Source organism: Scyliorhinus canicula, chromosome 1, assembly GCF_902713615.1.
Source record: "Scyliorhinus canicula chromosome 1, sScyCan1.1, whole genome shotgun sequence".
NCBI lineage: Eukaryota > Metazoa > Chordata > Chondrichthyes > Carcharhiniformes > Scyliorhinidae > Scyliorhinus > Scyliorhinus canicula.
In genome coordinates, this window is record NC_052146.1 from 164,857,192 (window position 1) to 164,882,145 (window position 24,954).

The 24,954-nt window shown below is 46.0% G+C and overlaps 1 protein-coding gene across 3 annotated transcripts in view; it reads left to right on the forward strand.

Moving 5' to 3' along the window:
- Positions 1 to 24,954, forward strand: part of LOC119969006 (potassium voltage-gated channel subfamily KQT member 4-like) — a 754,273-nt gene that overhangs the window by 355,602 nt on the left and 373,717 nt on the right. The window lies entirely within an intron of this gene.

Sequence of the window (24,954 nt, forward strand, 5' to 3'; positions counted from 1 at the left end):
TTAGAGGAAGGGTAGATGGAGCCACGTATCCAACCTGGCCAGTGCACCTTCTGTGTGGTCTTGCTAACCAGATGTTAAATCAGCAGGCTGGCTTGCAGTTCAGGAAGACAATATTAATTTGTTCACCAAGCCAGAGCCTTAGGGAATGTGTCCTTAACTACCCACAATGCCTTCAACAAAGGATGTTTATGCCAGGAAATTGACTTTGTGTTCCATGCTAATAAGCCACAGCCATTATGGCCAGATAGCTATTTGTTGAGGGTGTGGTGTTTGGGACGTCAATAGGCAGAATTTTGAGACTAGGTGCAGTGGTGGGCGGCTCCAGCGAACCCTTTCCAACTGGTCAGATGGCAGGATCGCGCGTTAGATTCAGCACTTGAAACCTCATCAATTATATACAAGTGGGTTCCTCTCTGATTCTCCTGGTAGGCCGACGGCTGATTCATCATCTGCCCTCATCTGACAGGTTCAAAAGTCTTGGTGCCATATTGAAAAACAGACGACTCCACACTCTCAACTTCACTAGACTTTGCAGGATGTCAGTAACCCAGTGGGTCACAGCCTCATGAGGAAGTCCGTTCCTTCATTCAACCACCATTCCCCACCCCAGGTCCATCACATGCGAGGGACCCATGCCCCACTTTGACCTCTATACTTCGCATTAAGGAGTCTTTGTGCATCCCCTTCCAGAAACGATGTGGTGTCTCTTTGACTCCCTTATTTGTGAGATTTTCACGCAGCCATTTCAGGGTCCAGCTTTCCTCCCCTTGGTCTTCCCTCTACCTGCCATTGTTCATCTTCTTCATTCATCTGATTGCCCCTCTGCTTGGCATTGTGAGCCTTCACCCTTCCCCACCTCCCTCCTTCCACATTACTTCCCCCCTTGCTCCCTTGTCAGACCAACTCCCCCCCCCCCCCCCCCACTTCACAAACTTCGGACCTTTGTTACAGTGGTTGAATGAGTCCTGCAGCACGGTCCTGTCCAGATTGACACTGGTGTGTGGCACCATGAGGAAGGAGGCCCCTGTACTCCACAACCCAAAATGCTGTGCTGATCCGACTCGTAACACAAGAGGGTCCATCTGTCTAGCTGCAATGGTGCTGTCCATGAGAACCAGCGTGGCATGGAGTGGGAGGCAGGAACACCACAGCACTATGGCAGTGTTGCACTCAACTCGAATTATCTTGCCAACTATGGACCATCTTGTGTCTACCACTCTTCAGCAATCAGGTATAACACCAACATGATTTCCCACTAGTGTGATGCAAGATTGGAAACTCTGACAGGACACCGGCGGGCAGCTGTTTTAATGAGCATTCATAATATGCAAATGAATGCAAATGGCCAATTGCCAACAGGAAAACCAACCCACCGTTAGCCTGCTATTGGGAGAATTGCAACGTGATATTGCGACAGTGGGTTTCAGACTTTTTGACTCCCGCTAAATTCCCCGTTCCTGCCCGCCACCAAACCTGCCATGTGTGGGATGGGAGAATTCCATCCATTGTCTCCATAGACTCTCTGACTCCGCTAGCAGGCCTGGTTTATCAAATACAAACAGCCTTTGTGGAACTCGCCTTGAAGTTAGACTGTTCCAGGTGGTCTATTAGTAGCTCCTCAGCAATAATGACGTGTGACATTTTCAAGACTGTGAAATGGCCTCTTTTGTTCTGGAGGCTCAGGTAATATGCATGGACAGCCATCTTAATGGTCTTTGATTAGCCAAAAGGCCCTGTTTAGAATTTTTAAATACCAATAAGGAAAATATGCAGTGTTACGTTCTGTTTGTCACACTAAAAAAGGACAAATTTATGTTTAGGTAGTATATCCCACCTCAGGGTTCCATTAGGGGCTTCACAGCTAATTGTGTTCTTTTTAAGTCCAGTCACAGTTGTGGGGAAACATAGCAACCAAAATTCTACAAGCACAATTAAATAAATAACGGTACTGTCGGTTTAGGGATAAATGTCAATCAGATCACCGTAGAATTCCCTGCTGTTCTTCAATAGTGCTATGGGGTCTTTTACCTGAGAGGGAAGATTGGACCTTTGTTTACTGTATCATCTAAATGTTGGCACCTCTGACTATAAAGCATTTCCTCAGTACAAGTGCTGAAGAGCAAATGCAAGGAGGATTGGAAACAATCACCTTGAAGAGCCGATGGATGGAGGATCGGAGGCAGTTATCTGAAGAGCAGATGGATGGAGGATCGGAGGCAGTTATCTGAAGAGCAGATGGATGGAGGATTGGAGGCAGTTATCTGAAGAGCAGATGGATGGAGAATCGGAGGCAGTTATCTGAAGAGCAGATGGATGGAGGATCGGAGGCAGTTATCTGAAGAGCAGATGGATGGAGAATCGGAGGCAGTTATCTGAAGAGCAGATGGATGGAGGATCGGAAACAATCACCTCGAAGAGCAGATGGATGGAGGATCAGAGGCAGTTATCTGAAGAGCAGATAGATGGAGGATTGGAGGCAGTTATCTGAAGAGCAGATGGATGGAGGATCAGAGGCAGTTATCTGAAGAGCAGAAGGATAGAGGATCGGAAACGATCACCTCGAAGAGCAGATGGATGGAGGATCGGAGGCAGTTATCTGAAGAGCAGATGGAAGGAGCATCAGAGGCAGTTATCTGAATAGCAGATGGAAGGAGCATCAGAGGCAGTCATCTCAAAGAACTATTTAATCTAGTCCATTCTGTGTAATGTAAAAAGTCTTACAACACCAGTTTAAAGTCCAACAGGTTTGTTTCAAACACTAGTTTTCGGAGCACAGCTCCTTCCTCAGGTGAATGAAGAGGTAGGAACCTACGTTAGAGAATGGTGAGCCTGTGCAATTCTTTACCACAGGAAGTAGTTGATGCTAAAACTTTGAAGAGTTGAAGAACTTTCAAGAGGCGGCTGGATACAGCACTTGGGGAGAATGGGATCAAAGGCTATGGGGAGAAAGCAGGATTAGGCTATTGAGTTGGATGATGATTGTGATAAATAGCGGAGCGGGCTCGAAGGCCAAAGGGCCTCCTCCTGCTCCTATCTTCTACGTATCTATGTGGCTCCAGATTTGAGTGGCTGCGTTCGGAGACAAATCAAAGTGCGACGTCACAGGAAAATAGATGTGATTAGTTTGTGAATATTTTGCTTGTTAACTTCAATACTTATGTAATTTGTTAGTAATTGTAAGATTTGATTAGCTGTAAGGTTTACTAGCAGTAGTAAAGGTTATTGGGAATATTAGTGCTTATTAATTATAAATTAATTAACATCAGAATAAAGATGGTAGGACAGCTGATCATCTCAGAATGAACATTTCCCTGCCTTTTCCCGGTAACCCTAAACATTCTTCCTTGTCGGATAATAGTCTAATTCCTTTTTGAATGCTTCATTTGAACCTGCCTTCAGCACATTCAGGCAGTGTTTTCCAGACCTTAACCACTCACGGCATGAAAACGTTTTTTTCTCATATTGCTTCTTTTGCCAATTACTTTAAATCTTGATCCTTTCATGAGTGGGAACAATTTCTCCCCATCTACTCTGACCAGACCCCTCATGATATTAAATACCTCTATAAACTCTCCTTTCAACCATCTTTTCTCAAGGAAAAACAGTCCTAACTCAGTATTAACTACTTCAATCTACTTCCATAACTGAAGATCTTCATCCCCGTAAGCCATTCTCATTATTCCTGCAATATCTCCAATGCCTTCACATACTTCCTAAAGTACAGCACCCAGAACTGGACGCACTACTCGAACAGAAGCTGAACTCGTTGCTTTCAACATAACTTCCTTGCTCTTGTATTCCATGCCCTTATTTATAAAGCCTGGGATATTGTACACTTTATTAATAGATCTCCTGACCTGTCCCACCGCCTTCAATAACTTTTGCACATATCTTCCCAGGTTCCTCTTTCGAATTTATAGATTATCATAGAATTTACAGTGCAGAAGGAGGCTATTCGGCCCATCGAGTCTGCACCGGCTCTTGGAAAGAGCACCCTACCCAAGGTCAACACCTCCACCTTATCCCCATAACCCAGTAACCCCACCCAACACTTAGGGCAATTTTGGACACTAAGGGCAATTTATCATGGCCAATCCACCTAACCTGCACATCATTGGACTGTGGGAGGAAACCGGAGCACTCGGAGGAAACACACGCACACACGGGGAGGATGTGCAGACTCTGCACAGACAGTGACCCAGCCGGGAATCGAACCTGGGACCCTGGAGCTGTGAAGCAATTGTGCTATCCACAATGCTACCGTGCTGCCCTTATTGTACTCTTTATTTCTATTGTCTCTACATGTTCTTCCTATCCAAATGAATCACTTCACATTTCTCTACATTGAACTTCATCTGACACCTTTCCACCATTCCACCAACTCGCCTATGCCCCTCTGAACTTCTACATGATCGAAGTTCAAAGTTCTGTTTCATCCACAAATGTTGAAATTGTGCCCTGTACACTAAGGTCTAGGTAATTAATATATATATGAAAAGCAAGAGTGACCTTTTTTTAAAAATTCATTTACAGAATGTGGGCATCACTTGTTAGGCCAGCATTTATTGCCCATCCCTAGTTGCCCATCAGAAGGTGGTGATGAGTTGTCTTCTTGCATAGATTTTTTTTTTCATAGAATTTACAGTGCAGAAGGAGGCCATTCGGCCCATCGAGTCTGCACTTGCTCCTGGAAAGAGCACCCTACCCAAGGTTAACACCTCCACCCTATCCCCATAACCCAGTAACCCCACCCAACACTAAGGGCAATTTTGGACACTAAGGGCAATTTATCATGGCCAATCCACCTAACCTGCACAACTTTGGACTGTGGGAGGAAACCGGAGCACCCGGAGGAAACCCACGCACACACGGGGAGGATGTGCAGACTCCGCACACACAGTGACCCAAGCTGGAATCGAACCTGGGACCCTGGAGCTGTGAAGCGATTGTGCTATCCACAATGCTACCGTGCTGCCCTCTTGATCCGCAGCAGTCCTTCAGATGTAGGTACACCCACCGTGCTGTTAGGGAGAGAGTTCCAGCTGTTGCCCCAGCGACATTGAAGGAACGGCGATATATTTCTAAGTCAGGGTGGTGAGTGACTTGGAGGGGAACGTCCAGGTGGTGGGGTTCCCAGGTATCTGCTACTCATCCTTCTAGGTGGTAGTGGTCTCAGGTTTAGAGGGTGCTGTCTAAGGAACCTTTGTGAGTTACTGCAGTGCATCTTGTAGATGGTACACATGGCTGCCACTGTTCGTCGGTGGTGGAGGGTTTGAATGTTTGTGGAAGGGGGAACAATAAGTGAGCTGCTTTGTCCTGGATGGTGTTGAGCTTCTTAAGTATTGTTGAAGCTGCACTCATCCAGGCAAGTATTCCATTACACTCCTGACTTGTGCCTTGTAGATGGTGAATAGGCTTTTGGGGGAATCAGGTGGTGAACTATTCACCTGACCCTTGACCTCCTGTCACAGACTCCTGGGAAACCCCACTGCAAACCTTCTTCCAGCCCAAAATACATCAATTCATCACAAATGTTTCCTGTCAGCCATGTGTGCGTCAATGTATCAAATGCCTTTTGGAAGTCCACGTCCACCACATCAACAACATTGCCCTCATCAACTCTCTGTTACCTCTTCAAAAAAACTTCAGTAAATTAGTTAAAAGTGATGTTTTGTTAAGAAATCCAACTCTTTCCTTTATCAACCCACATTTGTCGATGTGACTATTAAATTTGTCCCAGATTGTTGTTTCTAGAAATTTCAAACCACCTAAGTTCAACTGATTGGCCTGTAGTTGTTTGGTTCATCTTTACACCCTTTTTTAACAAGATATACATTTACAATTCTCCAGTCCTCTAGCATCACCCCGACTCTAACAAAAACTGAAGATTATGGTGGCATCTCTGCAATCTCCACTCTCATTTCCCTAGGTATTCTTGGATGCATCTCATCTGCTTCTGCTGCCTTATCAACATACTTTTAACAAAGTCTTCAGTAATATGAAGAATGAGTTCAAATTCAAAATGATCAGACTAATGTTGCTCCTAAAACATTGCTCCATCATTTAAAAGTCAGGCGCTAGTCCTACTTTCAGCCAACTTCTGACAGTCTGAGCTGGGTGACTTGCTGGGATGCAGTATGTTGTCATTAATGGGCTTCAAAATTATGCTAAGCAGATAAGTTGGAAACACAGCAAATGGTGAGCAAAATAATAAGATATTAGGAGGGCACGGTGATCACCACTGCTGCCTCACAGTGCCAGGGGCCTGGGTTCAATTCCAGCCTTTGGTAACTGTGTGGAGTTTGCATGTTCTCCCTGTGTCTGCGCTTTTTTCCACCGGGTTACATAAGAACATAAGAACTAGGAGCAGGAGTAGGCCATCTGGCCCCTCAAGCCTGCTCCGCCATTCAATGAGATCATGGCTGATCTTTTGTGGACTCAGCTCCACTTTCCGGCCCAAACACCATAACCCTTAATCCCTTTATTCTTCAAAAAACTATCTATCTTTACCTTAAAAACATTTAAAGAAGGAGCCTCAACTGCTTCACTGGGCAAGGAATTCCATAGATTCACAACCCTTTGGGCGAAGAAGTTCCTCCTAAACTCAGTCCTAAATCTACTTCCCCTTATTTTGAGGCTATGCCCCCTAGTTCTGCTTTCACCCGCCAGTGGAAACAACCTGCCTGCATCTATCCTATCTATTCCCTTCATAATTTTAAATGTTTCAATAAGATCCCGTCTCTTCCTTCTAAATTCCAACGAGTACAGTCCCAGTCTACTCAACCTCTCCTCGTAGTCCAACCCCTTCAGCTCTGGGATTAACCTCGTGAATCTCCTCTGCACACCCTCCTGTGCCAGTACGTCCTTTCTCAAGTAAGGAGACCAAAACTGAACACAATACTCCAAGTGTGGCCTCACTAACACCTTATACAATTGCAGCATAACCTCCCTAGTCTTAAACTCCATCCCTCTAGCAATGAAGGTCAAAATTCCATTTGCCTTCTTAATCACCTGTTGCACCTGCAAACCAACTTTCTGTGATTCATGCACTAGCACACCCAGGTCTCTCTGCACAGCAGCATGCTTTAATATTATGTTTAAATAATAATCCCGTTTGCTGTTATTCCTACCAAAATGGATAACCTCACATTTGTCAACATTGTATTCCATTTGCCAGACCATAGCCCATTCACTTAACCTATCCAAATCCCTCTGCAGACTTCCAGTATCCTCTGCACTTTTCGCTTTACCACTCATCTTGGTGTCATCTGCAAACTTGGACACATTGCCCTTGGTCCCCAACTCCAAATCATCTATGTAGAATGTGAACAATTGTGGGCCCAACACAGATCCCTGAGGGACACCACTATCTACTGATTGCCAACCAGAGAAACACCCATTAATCCCCACTCTTTGCTTTCTATTAATTAACCAATCCTCTATCCATGCTACTACTTTACTCTTAATGCCATGCATCTTTATCTTATGCAGCAGCCTTTTGTGTGGCACCTTGTCAAAAGCTTTCTGGAAATCCAGATATACCACATCCATTGGCTCCCCATTATCCACTGCACTGGTAATGTCCTCAAAAAATTCCACTAAATTAGTTAGGCACAACCTGCCCTTTATGAACCCATGCTGCGTCTGCCCAATGGGACAATTTCTGGGACAAATGCCTCGCTATTTCTTCCTTGATGATAGATTCCAGCATCTTCCCTACTACCGAAGTTAAGCTCACTGGCCTATAATTTCCTGCTCTCTGCCTACCTCCTTTTTTAAACAGTGGTGTCACGTTTAAACCAGGTTCTCCGGTTTCCTCCCACAGTCCAAAGATGTGCAGGTTAGGTGGATTGGGCATGTTAAATTTCCCCTCAGTGTCCAAAGGTTGAGTGGGGTTACAGAGATGAGGCAAAGGAGTTGGCCAACGTAGGGTGCTCTTTCAGAGGGTCAGTGCAGGCTCGATGGGCCGAATGGCATTCTTCTGCACTGCAGGGATTTTATGATTCTCTGGACAGTTTTGTGAAATGGGCCCACACATAGCAGATGCAAGTTATGTGTATAAAAATGAAATGCTGCACTTTGGGAGAAACCATGTTGACAGGCAAGATAATCCAAATAGTATTATATCGAGGGGGTACAAGAGCAGAGTGACCTGGAGTGCACATCAAAACATTTTTGAAGGAGGCAGGGCAAGTTGTTAAACTGGTTAAGAAAGCATATGGGTTACTTGGCTTTGTAAATAAGGGCATTTAATACAAAAACAAGGAAATCATGCTACACTTTTATGAATCTCTGGATACTTTTCAACTGGAGTGTGTACAATTCTGCATATCACACTTTAGAAATGTCAAAGAACAGGGGAAGGTTAGCAGGGTTATAGAAAGGATGAGGAGTATCAGATATGTGGAGCTGGAAATATTCTCCTTCAGAGCAGAGAAAGTTAAGTGGAGACCTAATAGGGATGCTGAAAATTAGGAGTTTTGATAGAGCATGTCAAGAGAAACTTTCCTCTGGCAAGTGAGTCAATAACCAAACGTCATTGATTTAAATAATTTGCAAAAGAACTAGGGGGAAATGTTTTTACGCAAAGGGTAGTTAAATTCTAGGAAGAGCTATCTGTAAGTGTGGCAGAGTCAGATTCCATACGAACTTTCAAAAGTCAACTGGACATGTGCTTGAAGAAGACAAATTTTCAGAGTTATGATGAAATGTGGGCTGATATAATGGAAATAAGGTCCATTATAATCTGCAGTCGGCTTTGTTCGCAAGGCCCATTCGTGTCTTACGTTATCCGATGAATTACACTTTTTGTTAGAGCTAACTTGGTTAGCTCTTTCAAAGGGACAGAGACAAAAAAATTTCCACGCCCAAATCAATTAAGCAGAGTTGGGAATTTAAAAAAAATTCATTTATGGGATGAGGGCATTGCTGGCTAGGCCAGCATTTATTGCTCGCCCCTGGTTGCCCTTGAGGTGATGGTGAGCTGCCTTTTTGAACTTTGCAGTCCCTGAGGTGTAGATGTACCCACAGTGCTGTCAGGGAAGGAGTTCCAGTATTTTGACCCAGCAACAGTGAAGTAATGGTGATATATTTCCAAGTCAGGATGATGAGTGACTTGGAGGGGAACTTCTAGGTGGTGGTGTTCTGCCCTTCTCCTTCTAGATGTTAGTGGTCATGGGTTTGGAAGATGCTGCCTAAGGAAACTTGATGAGGTCCTGCATTTAGAGGTGGTACACAGGGCTGCCACTGTTCATCGGTGATGGAGGGATTAAATGCTTGTGGAACATAACAATCAAGCCGGCTGATTTGTCCTGGATGGCATGAAGCTTTTTATCAAGCTATATTTTCACAAGTGCCACCTTTCAGATGAGGTGTTGCCCCCAGATCCCACTGATGTATTTGAACACGAGCCAGTATACTAACCAACATTTAGCCCTCAACCAATATCACAAAAAAATTATCTGCTCACTATCACATTGCTTTTGTAGAAACTTATGTTCTTATAGTGTCCTAATGACACAGAAGGTAGCCATTTGGTCACCCGAGTGCATGCTGACTCTCTGTAGTGTAATCCAGTCCATTCCATTCCCCTGGTTTATCCTGGTTTCATTGGCTCCAAATACCCATCCAATTTCCTTTTGAAGTAATTGGCTATGTCCCTTTCTACCATTTTGGTGGGCAGCAAACACTAGGTCATCAAAACTGAGTCGGTAACAAATCCCACCTGTATCTTTTACCAAAACTTTAAATCTGTGTCTCTGCCCCTAGCCAACATGCCATCAGCTAATGAGAACAACTTGTTATTGTTACCTAATGTAAATCAGTCATAACCTCGTACCCACAATCTCCTTTGGGCCAAGGACAACAATCCCAACTTCTCAAATCTAACATAGAACATAGAACAGTACAGCACAGAACAGGCCCTTCGGCCCTCGATGTTGTGCCGAGCAATGATCACCCCACTCAAACCCACGTATACACCCTATACCCGTAACCCAACAACCCCCCCCCCCCCCCCCCCAACCTTACTTTTTAGGACACTACGGGCAATTTAGCATGGCCAATCCACCTAACCCGCACATCTTTGGACTGTGGGAGGAAACCGGAGCACCCGGAGGAAACTCACGCACACACGGGGAGGACGTGCAGACTCCGCACAGACAGTGGCCCAGCCGGGAATCGAACCTGGGACCCTGGAGCTGTGAAGCATTTATGCTAACCACCATGCTACCGTGCTGCCCTAAACCTTGGAGTTAAATTCCTCATTCCTGGAACCACTCTGGTAAATCTCCTCTGCATCATCTCAAGGGATGGGCGGCACAGTACCTCAGTGATTAGCACTGTTGCTTCACAGCGCCAAAGACCTGGTTTAGATTCCTGGCTTTGGTCACTATCTGCGCTGAGACTGCATGTTCTCCCTGTGTCTGAGTGGGTTTCCTCTGGTCACTACGGTTTCCTCCCAGTCTAAAGATGTGTGGGTTAGGTGGATTAGCCATGCTAAATTGCATGTCCAAAAGTTAGATAGGGTTACTGGGTTATGGGGATACGGTGGAGGTGTGGGCTTAGGTAGGGTGCTCTTTCAGGGGCCGGTGTAGACTCAATGAGCTGAATGGCCTCCTTTTGCACTGTAAATTCTATGATTTTATGACCCGCACATTAGTCCTAATGTGTAGTGACCAGAATGATCACGGCAGCACAGTGGTTAGCACAGTTGTTTCACAGCACCAGCGATCAGGGTTCGATTCCTGGCTTGGGTCACTGTCTGGGTGGAGTCTACACGTTCTCTCCGTAATTGCGTGGGTTTCCTCCGGGTGCTCCGGTTTCCTCCCACAAATCCTGAAAGGCCTGCTTGTTAGGTGAATTGGACATTCTGAATTCTCCCTCAGTGTACCCGATCAGGCGCCGTAATGTGGCGACTAGGGCTTTTCACAGTAACTTCATTGCAGTTTTAATGTAGGCTTACTTGTGACACTATTAAAGATTACTTTAGCTGTGGCATAACCAAAGGTTTATAAATCACCAGCATAACCTTCCTGCTATTTTACTCAGTACCTTTTTATGAAGCCCAAGAACATATTTCCTTTGTTAAGTACTCTCTTAAAATCGACCTTGAATGACATATGCACATGAATTAATCCCAAGGTCATCTGTTCCTGCATACTGTTTAGAACGAAGAACAAAGAAAAGTACAGCACAGCAACAGGCCCTTTGGCCCTCCAAGCCTGCACCGACCATGCTGCCCGTCTAACCTAAATGTTCAACACTTCTGGGGTCCGTATCCCTCTATTCTCATCCTACTCATGTATTTGTCAAGAAGCCTCTTAAACGCACAATGGTACCTGCTTCCACCACCTCCTCCGGCAGAGTTCCAGGCACCCACTACCCTCTGTGTAAAACATTTCCCTCCTCTAAACCTTGCCCCTCGCACCTTAAACCTATGCCCCCGAGTAATTGACTCTTCTACCCTGGGAAAAGGCTTCTGACTATCCACTCTATCCATGCCCCTCATAATTTTGTAGACTTCTATCAAGTCACCCCTCAACCTCTGTCGTTCCAGTGAGAACAAACCGAGTTTATCCAACCTCTCCTCATAGCTAATGTCCTCCATGCCAGGCAACATCCTGGTAAACGTCTTCTGTACCCTACCCAAACTTCCCTGTCCTTCTAGTACTGTGGCGACCAGAATTGAACACTATATCCCAAGTGCGGCCGAACTAAGGTTCTATAAAGCTGCATTGCAACATGTCTTGCCGATTTTTATACTCAATGCCATGGCCAATGAAGGCAAGCATGCTGTATGACTCTTTTGTTTTAAGAAAATATTTTATTGAAGCATTTGTAATTTTCACAACTTAACATGTTGACATTTCTAAAACAACCACGCGGGTCGACGCACAAAATATCCCCTCAAAGATAAACAAACAATAAACCACGTCCCCCACTTCTCCCGCCCTGTCCCCAATTACCCGTATACTAAGTTCCCTGTCCTTATTCAACATTACCATCCCTCCTGTTCTCCTCCCCCTCCCCCCCCCACCCCTTTTGCCTTTCCCTCCTTACTGCTGATGTTCAATTTTTGTTAAAGAAATCGAGGAACTGTATTGATCCTCTCACAGCGAACTTGATTTTGTGCAGACTGAGAATCCCTACCATATCACTGACCCGCACTCCTGATTTTGGGGGCTCCGAGTCCCTCCATCTCAGCAAGATCCATCTCTGGGCCACCAGGGAGGAGAAGGCCAGGATATCGGCCACCCTTCCCCCCCCCCCTTTGCCTCCGGATCTTCCGACACCCCAAATATTGCCAATTCTGGACTGGAGTTACCCTACCTTCCAGGACTTCCGACATAACATCCGCAAATCCCTGCCAGAATTCCCTCAGTTCCGGACATGCCCAAAACATATGAACATGGTTGGCCGGGCAACCCCCACACCGTCCACATCTGTCTTCCACCTCCTTGAAGAACCTACTCATCCGGGCTATCATTATGTGGGCCCTGAGGACTACCTTGAACTGAATCAAGCTAAGTCTAGCACAGGACGAGGATGTATTTACCCTTTTCAAGGCTTTTTCCCACATTTCAGTTTCCAGCTCCCCTCCTAGCTCCTCTTCCCACTTCCTCTTCACCTCTCTGTTAGGAGCCCCTTCCCACTCTAACAATTCCCTGTATATCTCCGAAACCTTCCCACCTCTAACGCCTGTTTTTGACAGCACTTTATCCTGTAGCCCCTCAGGGGGAGGTGAGGAAAGCCTGGAACCTGCCTCCGTACAAAGTCCTGCACTTGAAGATACCGAAACCCGTTCCCACCCGGCAAATCAAACTCCTCCTCGAATGTCTCCAAGGTCAGAAAGCCCTACTGGATGAATAGATCCCCAAACCTCTCAATTCCTGCCCGCTGCCATAACTTAAAGCCCCTATCCAGCCCCCCCCCTCCCCCCCCTTCCCGGCAAACCGGTGATTGTCACAGATCGGTGACCACTTTGATGCCCGCTCCAGTCCCATGAGCTGCCTCCATTGCCCTCACACCCTTAGGGCTGCCACCACCACAGGATTTGTAGAGTACTGAGCCGGCGAGAACGGCAGGGGCACCGTCAGTAAAGCCCCCAAACTCGTACCTTTGCAGGATGCTGCCTCCATCCGCTCCCAGACCGGCCACTCCCCCACTACCCACTTCCTGACCATCGATATGTTGGAGCCCAGTAATAGTTAATAAAGCTCGGGAGAGCCAAGACCCCTTCTCCGCGGACCCGTTCCAGGAGTGCCCTCCTTACACTTGGGGTTTTACCCGCCCATATAAACCTCGATATCGCCGCATTCATACTTCTGAAAAAAGTCTTTGGGACAAAAATTGGGAGACACTGAAAAAAGAAAAGCAGTCTCGGAAGGACCGTCATCTTCACCGTCTGAACCCTCCCCGCCAGCATCAGTGTCCCATCCACAAAAATCCCTTCTCATTTGATCCACTGCTTTGCCCAAATTTAACTTGTGAAGCTGCCCCCAATCCTTGGCCACTTGAATCCCCAGATACCTAAAACTCCTCCCAATGACTTTCATGGCCATGGCAAACAGTAATGGGGAGAGCGGGCATCCCTGCCCTGCCTTGTTTAAAATATTCCGAACGAACTCGGTTAATTCTTACGTTTGCCACTGGGGCCTGGTACAATAACCGGACTCACTCCACAAATCCCTGCCCAAACCCAAACCTGCCTAAAACATCCCATAGATACTTTCACTCCACCCGGTCGAAAGCCTTCTCCGCATCCATGGCGACTACCACCATAGCCTCATGCCCCTCCGCTGGAGGCTTTACGCGATTGCATCCCCCCCAACCCAACTATCACCTCCCCAAGCCCAATCAGGCCCCCCAGCTCCTCATTTACTTTCGGGAACTCTAACCTCCCCAGGAATTGATTCATGCCCTCCTCCCCAACCCAGGGTTCCGACTTGTATAGCTAGCTATAAAATTCCCGGAACACTTCATTCACTGCCCCCGGGTCCGTCACCATCTTCCCCCTCATATCCTTTATTTTCCCTATTTCTCTCGCTGCCTCCTGTTTCCTCATCTGAGTCACCAACATCCTGCTAGCTTTCTCCTCATGTTCATATATTGCCCCTTTTACCCTTCTCAGCTGACCCTCCACCTTTCCTGTGGAAAGGAGCCCAAACTCCATTTGACGCCTCTGACGCTCCTTCAGGAGCTCCTCATTTGGAGACTCCGAATATCTCCTGTCCACCTGTAAGATTTCTCCTCCCAACCTGTCCAGCTCCGACTGCTCAGTTTTATCCCTGTGGACTCGAGTCGAAATACATTCCCCTCTAATAACCGCTTTCAGTGCCTCCCAGACCACCCCAGCTGCTGTCTCTCCCGTGTCATTGATCTTTATGTACCCCCGAATGGCCTCTCTCACTCACTCACAGATCTCCTGATCCGCTAACAGCCCTGTATTTAGTCTCCAGTGTGGACGTGGGGCATTCTTGTGCCTGCCAGTAGGTCTATCCAGTGTGATGCGTGATCTGAAACCACAATTGCTGAGGACGCAGTGTCCTCAACCCCTGCTAACAGTAAATCTATCCTGGAGTACGCCTTATGTACATGGGAGTAGAATGAATATTCCTTGTTCCTTGGCCTCTCAAATCTCCACGGATCTACTCCTCCCATGCGCTCCATGAACTGCCGCAGTTCCTTTGCTATTGCTGATAGTTTCCCCAACCTAGCACTCGACCGGTCCAACCTCGGGTCCAGGACCGTATTAAAGTCACCCCCCATGATCAGCCGGTGTGAGCCAGGGTCTGGGATCTTCCCCAGCACCTTCCTGATAAATGCAACATCATCTCAGTTTGAGGCATGTATATTCACCACTGCCATGCCCTCTAGCTTCCTGCTAACTATAATAAATCTGCCTCCTGGGTCTACCTCTATCCTCCCCACCTCGAATGTCACCCTTTTGTTAATCAGGAGAGCTAACCCCTTTGTTTTAAAGCCCAGTCCTGAATGACCCAAACCTTCTTTAATTTAATTTGGTCTCCCAACTTCAAGTGTGTCTCCTGTAACATGGCCACGTCCGCTTTTAACTGTCTCAGGTGTGCGAACTGGCCCATTCAGTCCACAAACATTCTACGTAACCAGTCTGGTCGGGGGGCCCTTGCCCCCCCTCCCCTGTCGATCAGCCATGACCTTTCCTAGGCCAGCTCCTAGCTCGTGTTCCGCACCTCACTTGATCCGCCCCTTGGCGGCGACCATCATCTGAGTGGTCCATCTCCAGTCTCTGAACTGTCCTTACCCCTCAGCAGTACCCCCCCCCCCCCCCCAACTTCGTCTTTTCACAGCTCTCCCCCCACTTTGCTCCGGTGAACCAGCTAACCAGCTAGCCCATCAGCTCCCATCCTCTGGCGTCAAAAATCCTGCCATCCGTCAGATTCTATCTCCCCTAAGCATAGCACAAGCACTCAACACAGTAACAACAATCCCCAAAAACAAACACACCGTCCCACAACTCGCAGACAACAGGGCCCATCGCTCCCCCTTTAACCGATTCTTATCAGTCCCCTCATCTTCAAACAGAATCAAACACAATAGAAGAAGCTTCGAACAGCTGAAGCAAAATTATGCCTGCAAGAATCAACCATCTTTCTAACAGAAAATAAAACTCCCCGTCGCAACTTTAAAGATTTTTCCTCTGTAATCCAGTACATAAAGCAGTAAATCAAAATCAAATTACACAGAGAGAAAAAGAAAACCCTTTTCCTCCCGAACATCGCGAATTAACTCAGAGAATTAGAAAGACTGACATTTTAAACAAGACAACACAAAACAGAACTCTCCCCCCCCTCCCCCCCGCCCACGTTATCCCTCCCCCCAAACTCAGCCCACCACAGTTTGAATTTAAAAGTCCTTAAGACAGGTTATTGTCCTCCGTAAAAGTAACCACCTCTTCCAGAGAGTTGAAGTACAGCTCCCGGTTCTCGTAGGTCACCCAAAGACAAGACAGGCAGAACAGTCCGAATTTAATATCTTTCTCAAACAAGGCCACCTTAACTTAGTTACCTAGAACATAGAACATAGAACACTACAGCACAGAACAGGCCCTTCGGCCCTCAATGTTGTGCCGAGCAATGATCACCCTACTCAAACCCACGTATCCATCCTATACCCGTAACCCAACAATCCCCCCATTAACCTTACACTACGGGCAATTTAGCATGGCCAATCCACCTAACCCGCACATCTTTGGACTGTGGAGGAAACCGGAGCACCCGGAGGAAACCCACGCACACACGAGGAGGACGTGCAGACTCCACACAGATAGTGACCAAGCCGGGAATCGAACCTGGGACCCTGGAGCTGTGAAGCATTTATGCTAACCACCAAGTTGAAACTTGCTCTCCTCTCTGCGAGTTCTGGTCCCCAGTCTTGGTACACCCAGATCTCTGATTCTTCCCACTTGTACCGTTTTGTCTGCCTGGCCCACTTTGTGATACGCTCCTTGTCGAGGAATCGATGTAGCCTCACTACCATGGCCCTCGGGGGCTCACAACCATGGGGCTTACGTACGAGCACCCTATGTGCCCGGTCCACTTCCAGCGGCTTGTCAAACATATCGGCCCCAACCATCTCCTGCAACATCTTCCCCACATACGCTCCCGGATATGATCCGTCCTTCCCCTCTGGCAGCCCGACGATTCGGATATTTTGCCTGCGAGACCGGTTCTCCAAGTGTTCTACTTTATCTAGCAGTCATTTCTGGCTGTCCTGCAGTATGCTAATTTCCAAAGCCATTGCAGTGGACTCCTCCTCTCGTTCAGTCGCCAGTTCCTGCAACTTTAAAATCTCCTGTCCCTGCGTCGTCATTTTCTCCTGCACCCGGTCAACCACCTCCTTAATCGAGGCTCTCATCTGGGTTATGTCTTCTGTACACTCCTTGTGATGCCGGGCGAACTTCTCATCCAGGTACTTGACCCATTGCTCCATCGACCAGTGAGCTGGCGTGGACACGCTTTGTCTCGTTACCATTGAGCTCGATGACCTCTGATTCCTGCTTTCACTCATCTTTTGGTTTCTTCTTTTTCAACTCTTATTTGGACACGATTCCATAAATTGAGGGTCACCTCTTTTCCTCTCACTTCAATCAACTTATGTTGAGAAATTTCCTGAAAAATCCGGCTTAAAAGTCATTAAAAAAACCACTAAGGGCGAGAGCTGCTGAATGTGCGACCGTTCACTCCATGGTCGCTAACTGCAATTCCACCAACCTTTGTGTCGTCCGCAAACTTACTAATCAGACCAGTTACATTTTCCTCCAAATCATATACTACGAACAGCAATGGTCCCAGCACTGATCCCTGCAGAACACCACTAGTCACAGCCCTCCAATCAGAAAAGCACCCTTCCATCGCTACTTTCTGTCTTCTATGACCGAGCCAGTTCTGTATCCATTTTGCCAGTTCACTTCTGATACCGTGTGACTCACCTTCTGTACCAGTCTACCATGAAGGACCTTGTCATAAGTCTTACTGAAAACGATGTAGACAACATCCACTGACCTACCTTCATCAATCACCTTCGCCATTTCCTCGAAAAACTCTCAACAAGTTAGTGAGACACGACCTACCCTTCACAAAACCATGCTGCCTCTTGCTGATACTTGCTCTTGAATCCAAATGGGAACAAATTATGTCTCAAAGAATCCTCTCCAATAATTTCCCTACTGCTGACATAAGGCTCAATGGCCTGTAATTTCCTGGATTATCCTTGCTACCCTTCTTAAACAGCAGAACAAAACAAAGAACAAAGAAAAGTACAGCACAGGAACAGACCCTTTGGCCCTCCAAGCCTGCGCCAACCATGCTGCCCATCTAAACTAAAATCTTAGTTATTGTCCAGTCCTCAGGGACCTCACTTGTACCCAGTGAGGACAAAGATTTCTGCCAAGGCCCCAGCAATTTCCTCCCTTGCCTCCCTCAGTATTCTGGGGTAGATCCCATCTACCTGATTATTTTTTTCCCAACACCTCCTTCTTTTTGTTCTCAATGTGACCCAGACTGTCTACTCATCCTTCCCAAGATCCATCATCCACCATGTCCTTCTCTTTGGTGAATACTGATGTAAATTACTCATTCAGTACCTCACCCATTTCCTGTGGTTCCACGCATAGATTCCCTCCCCTGTCCTATTCACCTGAGGAAGGAGCAGTGCTCCGAAAGCTAGTGATTTGAAACAAACCTGTGGACTTAACCTGGTGTTGTAAGACTTCTTACTGTGGTCACCCCTTCCAACGCCAGAATCTCCATATCATGTCCTTGAGTGGGCCAACCCGTTCCCTGGCTACTCTCTTGCTCTTTATTTATGTGTAAAGAGACTTGGGATTTCGCTTTATCCTATTTGCCAATAAGTCCATATTGTCTCTCCCTATCTCTTCTGTCAAAATGCATCATCTCACACTTTACTGAATTAAATTCCATTTGTACTTGTCTGCCCATTCTGCTAGCCTATTGATGTACTGTTGCAAATGATTGATATAATTTTCAGTTTGCCACAACTCCAGGTTTAGTATCACCAGCAAATTCGAACATTTTACTCTGTATTCCAACATGCAAGTAATTTATATACATCAAAAAAGTATTAGTCCAAGCACTGATGTAGGGGCACATCACTGTTCACTATCTCATCTGAAAAGTTACCATTTACCATGCCTTACAGGTTTTGGTCCTTAAGACCATTTTTAAAATCCAAACTGACAGTGATGCTCCTATTCCACCCACTTTGCTCTCACCCAGTCCAGCGAAGCTCCCTCCATTGACATACTCTGCCCATTGATGTTTGGAATGCTCACACCCCAGACCCCACCAGCAATAAGATTTGCCTGAGCAGGGTAGGTTGTGGGGCTAAAGGAAATGTAGGACAGGCCTTCAAGATAAAACTGAGCAGCTGGAAGTAGCAGAACGAGTGCGTCCTTGACAGTTGAAATTTCACCCAGCGTTCATCCAAACTGGCAAATTGTCCCTCCGTGAACAGATCCCCAAAGCACTCAAGGCCTATTCCCCTCCTCAACTGAAGCATCACATCCAGAATCGGCAGCACAAATAAATAATTGTCACAGATGGGGGCCAAGAGCGTCCTGGAGTTCAGTTTTTATAGTGCTGCCTGAACTGGTTCCATATCCTTAAAGTAGAGATCACTACTGGGTTCGAGGAATACTTCGCCGGGGAGAACAGGAGCGAGGCCGTCACCAAAGCCCGCAATCCTGAGCCCCTACATGAACCCTCTTCCATCTGACCCCATATGGAATTTAGCTCCCCCAACTGACAATCCTGATTCTTTTGCTGTCAGTCTGGTCTCAATAAAATTTGAGACGGATTTGCAGGTATCAATTATTGTTTATTTTAACCAGCTAGCTGGGGTGACTCAGTCTATTAAAAGCACAGGACACAACCACAGTCTCCTAAATCTTCAACAGCGAGAGTGAGCCAAAAAGCACAAAGCTGTACAGATACATTCAAGTTAGTTGCATCAAGTTTCACATACATACGACCAAATAAGGCAACAGTAATGAATGCAAGATTCCTATAGGCTATCCCTATACAGTTCTTGACCTGGCCATATATCCTGATTGGCTCATTTCACATTCCTCAGCCCTGGGCTCACTTCACATTCTTCAGCCCTTGGGGGGCCCCTTTCACTCAGCATTCTCGTCCTAGCAACTGCCCCTCCCCCCTTCCTGGCCATGCTTTGCTCAGTTCCTTTGTTCATTCCCTGATAAACTCATTACCCTACTCTCCGGCTCCTATACCCGGGTCTATCCTCTACATTATCCTAACTAATTATCCCATTTTGTGTCACATTCGTTTGTTCAATTCCTCACAACCACCCGAGTGCCTTTTCAATATTGGCCACCCAGTAAGAAAAGAGAAAGTTGGGCAATGCCAGACATCCAGCCCAGCTCCCCTTCGACTGCCATTCTTTTGGAACTCTTGGTGACATACCCGCCCAAATAAAAAAGGTCAGTCACCTGTTAATCCTGGTAAAAAAGATTTAAGGAAGAAAACAGGGAGGCACTGAAACAAAAACTAACCTATGGGAAAATGTTCATCTTAACGGTCCAGGCTCTGCCTGCCAGACAGCGGAAAGTTATCCCACTTTTGCAGATCTGGCTTCACTCGACACACCAGATTTATATAATTTAATCCATGAAGTGTCGGCCAGTCATGAGTCACTTGGATATTTAGGGAACTGAGGCTACCTCTGACAAGATGAAAAGGCAATACCCAGAGATTGGCTCCCTGCCAGGGGCATTAACTGGAAAGTAGTCACTCCTCCAAATTCAGTTTGCATCCCAAAAAGGAGCCAAAGCTCCTCAGTAGCTTCAATATTTCTTTCATAGCAGAGACTGGGTCTGCAACGTGCAAGAGAAGGTCATCAGCATACAAAGGCACCTGATGCTCCCACCCCCAACTGTATCCAAATACCAATCCCTCAAAGACCTCAATGCAATGGCCAAGGGTTCAATCACTAGTGTAAACAGAAGTAGTGACAATGGGAATCCCTGCCTCATACCTCTATTCAAGAGAAAGCCCACCGCGTTACTGCGTACACGTACCTTGGGTGATCTATACAATGGTTGAACCGATGAAATAAAGTTTTGCCCAAGTCCAAACGAGGTAGTCCCACTCTACTCTGTCAAAGGCCTTCTCCGCATCCATCAAGATAATTATCACTGGTTCACAAGCTGAGGAGGGGGAAGAGGACAACATTCAGAACCCGCCCTATCTTAATTAGAAGATAATTGTCACCCCTTCACAAAACTTGCCTCGGTTTCTGCAAATACCTTTGGGATACATGCGTCCAATCTCAGCGGCAGTACCTTGGCCATCGCTTGGCGTCCAAGTTCAAAAGGGAAATGGGCTATTTGCTCCACAATTTGTTGGATCTCTTTCTTTTTCAAAATGAGGGAGATGGAGATCTGCAGTAGTGTACTGGGCAATGTCCCCTGAGCCAAAGAATCACTGAGCATTATTATAATATACATCCATGTATATTAGTTGATGTTAGTTTCCCTGCTGTTTGACCTTCACATCTTTTGTCCTCTCTGGGGACTGCCATTAGCACTCTTTCCCCTTGGTTTCTGTGGCCATTAGCACCCGGTTTCCCTGGGTTTCTGTGGCTATGACTCATCTTTCATTCTCACTCCACAGTATAAATATTTCCCACTCTCTCTGTCTGCTAGTTTTGACAAAGAGTCATCGGTCTCGAAACATTAGCTCTTTTCTCTCCCTACAGATGCTGCCAGACCTGCTGAGATTTTCCAGCATTTTCTCTTTCGTTTCAGATTCCAGCATCTGTAGTAATTTGCTTTTATCTAGTTAAAATAAATTGTTCCTTCTGTGGTCTCTTTACTCAATGTCTCAATGTTTATTTGAACAAGATTAAAAGATGCAAAGTGTTTAAAGTCTCTGGCTGGCATTTTCCCCTCCCACGGTGGGTTTCATGGCAAGCGTGAGAACTAAATCTCGCGGGAAGGCACAATAAACAGTTTTACGTTGGTGTAAAATGAGGAAGTGATGAGGCAGGCTGCATTTCACACCGCCTAATGTCCAGAATGTTATTAGCATAAATCAGCATCTGATTCGGATTGGGTGAGCATGCCATGAATTGCCTGGGATGGCCCCTGGGTATTGAACTGCTGTTCCCAACCTCTGAGGGTGCCTGGCTGACTCGATAAGGCAGCTGGAGTGAGATTGAGGTGCCCCTGCAGCCCTTTCACGTTGACATCAATGGCTACAGCAATGGAGTGCCGAACCGGCAGCAATGCAGGACCGATGTCCTGGACCAAGGTCTCAATGGCAGCGATGATCCTACCAGTGTGGATTTTGGTGCATTGGCATGCCAGTGTTATTACCTAGACTGAAGGTAGATGGACTCCTCCATAGTGAGTTGCAATCTGATATGAAGCGCTAACGTTCTACACCCAAACCGACATGATTACACAATTCCACCTCCTTCTTGTCACTCATGTCATCTGGTGTTCCTCGGTCAAGTAGCTCGGCAGCTATCCTGCTTCCAGATCTTAAGTAGAATATGACAACACTGAGGAAGTTATGTCTCTCCCTGACTTTAAAATGGATCTGTGCATTCTTGTATTGGCAGTGCCACAAGGAGCTGGCACAAGCATTGAATTATCAGAAAGCTAAGTCCAGCAATGCATAACCATTTGATATGCCCCCATTCAGTGAACCCCAGTCAGTGTGGCTTAGACCGTAAGTCAAAGTGCTGCAGAATTCAGTGCTCCAGTCGCCCTTCCTCCATGATATTGAGGGACTTTTCTTTTAATAATTTACCAAATTTTAGCTACATTCTTTCCAGGGGGTTCACATGACCCCCAAGGGCACTGAATCTGTTAAAGTGAGGGCAGAATGTAAGCTAATGGTGCATAGAGTGCAATGAACTGGTTGCTAATGAGTGCAACGGCACTGAATCAGAAGAACAAATCACGCACACATTGAATAACCCTCACAACACACCCAACAATCAGCAGCTGAGGCTGAACATCCACTCTGCAACCAGCTGTGATGGGATTTCAGCAAGTAGAAGAATTCTCTTAAAGCTGGTGCAGCAGTGAGGCCAGAGAGAAAAGCAGCTTTATAGATGAGGCAGATTTTAGGGTGGAAGGCCACCGGCATGTGAGTACAAACAAAAAACACACAAGAAATAGAAGTCAGGAACAAGTAGACACTCGAGGATCTGAGTGGCCTGATTTTAACACTCCTTGTTTCCTTGTTACTGTGCCTCGGTGGTCATCAATGTAACAGTCACAAGATATTTGTCCCCTAAAGACTTGACTGAAGCAACCTGTTGTATGGTGTATAATTATTCATCAGACTCATCTGCTGATATCTCTCCTGTTTTGCTTCTTTTGAGCGAAATGATTTTGCTTCCTGCAGTTAAAACATTGCCTTCCCCATGCTAGACAATTCTTTGTTTCCTGTGCATGCTGTCCTCCACAGTATTTTCATCCTGCCCATTGCGATTGCTCCAATTTTTTGGCTTTGAATGTCTCTCAGCATAATGTATCTCTTGGTAAAAAGCAAATTACTGCGGATGCTGGAAACGAAAGGGAAAATGCTGGAGAATCTCAGCAAGTCTGGCAGCATCTGTAAGGAGAGAAAAGAGTTAACGTTTCGAGTCCGATGACTTTTTGTCAAAGCTAACAGACAGAGAGAGTGGGAAATATTGATACTGTGGAGTGAGAATTAAAGATGAGTCATAGCCACAGAAACCCAGGGAAACCGGGTAATAATGGGCACAGATACCAAGGGGAAAGAGTGCTAATGGCAGTCCCCAGAGAGGACAAAATATGTGAAAGGTCAAACAGCAGGGATACTAACATCAGAGGTTGTGGGTGTAGGTGTGGGGGGAAGGGAAGGGGGAAGCAAAGAGGAGAAAGGTGCAGGAAAGAAAGAAATGGTAAAAGACAGTTAAAATGAAATGAAAACAAATGGGTTGAGGTGGGGCGGATCATCTGAAATTGTTGAATTCGGTGTTCAGGCCGGAAGATGAGATGTTGTTCCTCCAGTTTGCGTTGAGCTTCACTGGAACATTGCAACAGGCCAAGAACAGACATGTGGGCATGGGAACAGGGTCTTTTGTTAAAATGGCAAGCAACAGAAAGGTCAGGATCCTGAATGCGCACAGATCGAAGATGCTCAGCAAAGCGATCACCCAGTCTGCCTAATGTATCTCTTGGTCTGCTCTGCCATACATATGCCCCAGCTAATATTTCACAACTTCTTCATTTCGACACACCTCTATCACATTCTTTAGCGTCAGTTTCTAATTTTTCAGTAGATGTGCTGTCACTAAGGGGTCTCTCACGCCTAAGACCAACCTATCTTAAATCAAATCTTTTAGCTGTCCGAATTAGCAGGATTTGCCAGCTGTGCTACTGCTGTCACATACTGTTCAATGGTCTGAGTTTCACTCTGGACTATGGTATTGAATATATACGGAACAGTCACCCAGGGTTCAAAATGTGAATTCAAGAAGTGAATTCAAGAGTTTCAAAATCTCTGTCGTCTTTTTTCTTTGCTCGTCTGTTAGATTCAGGGTGGTAAACACTTTGTAGCAGCCCCACCACAGCAGTGTTAGGAGTGTCGTCGTTTCAGGCTCGTTCATTAAATCTGTTGCAATCTCAATGTTTTGTCATTATAATTGGAAAAACTGCCAATTCAGCCATATATCACCATTCATTTCGACTGGAGATAGGATTGGAACGTTTGCAAAATTTACATTTTCACTCACCCAGTATATTTCGTAGCTTTCTGCAGATTTGTACTTTTCTGTCTGCCATTATGAGCATTGTCCTTTTCAGCAGCTTTTTTTGTTGAGTCAAACCTTTGTGTTCCTGTGTTCTCAGTATCTTCTCTGGATCTTTAGAAAACTAGATGCCCAATTGATACCTGTAGCTCACTGGAATTACACAAATGAACCCAAAACCTAATTTTGGTTGAGTCTTGGGCCTTGGTGTGTCTCCAAGTACATCATCTATTTCAGGTCCATAAATGGGCCAAAATTAATTTCTCGTCCAATGAGATTTTGAATTTTCGTAGAATCATAAAGTATCAAGTCTGAATGACCATTTTCTCCAAGTATTCACAAGGGAAGTTGACAATGTTCCCTCTCCAAAGCAATGCCAAGTTGAATTAATGACTGTATACAGTACAGAAATCCTAAAGAGTATAAATGTGCTAACAGCCAATAGATTCCCTGTGCTAGACAGTATTTATCCCAGCATGCTAAAAGGGATGAGTGAAGAGGCGGTGACAATCATTATGTAGAAGTTCATAAACACTAAGGATGTGCCAGAAGAATCAAAACAGTCTGATGTGCCCTTATCCAAAGGGGGATTAAGCAGACAAAGCCAACAACAGACTAGTGGTCATTTCCATTCCATATAAAATA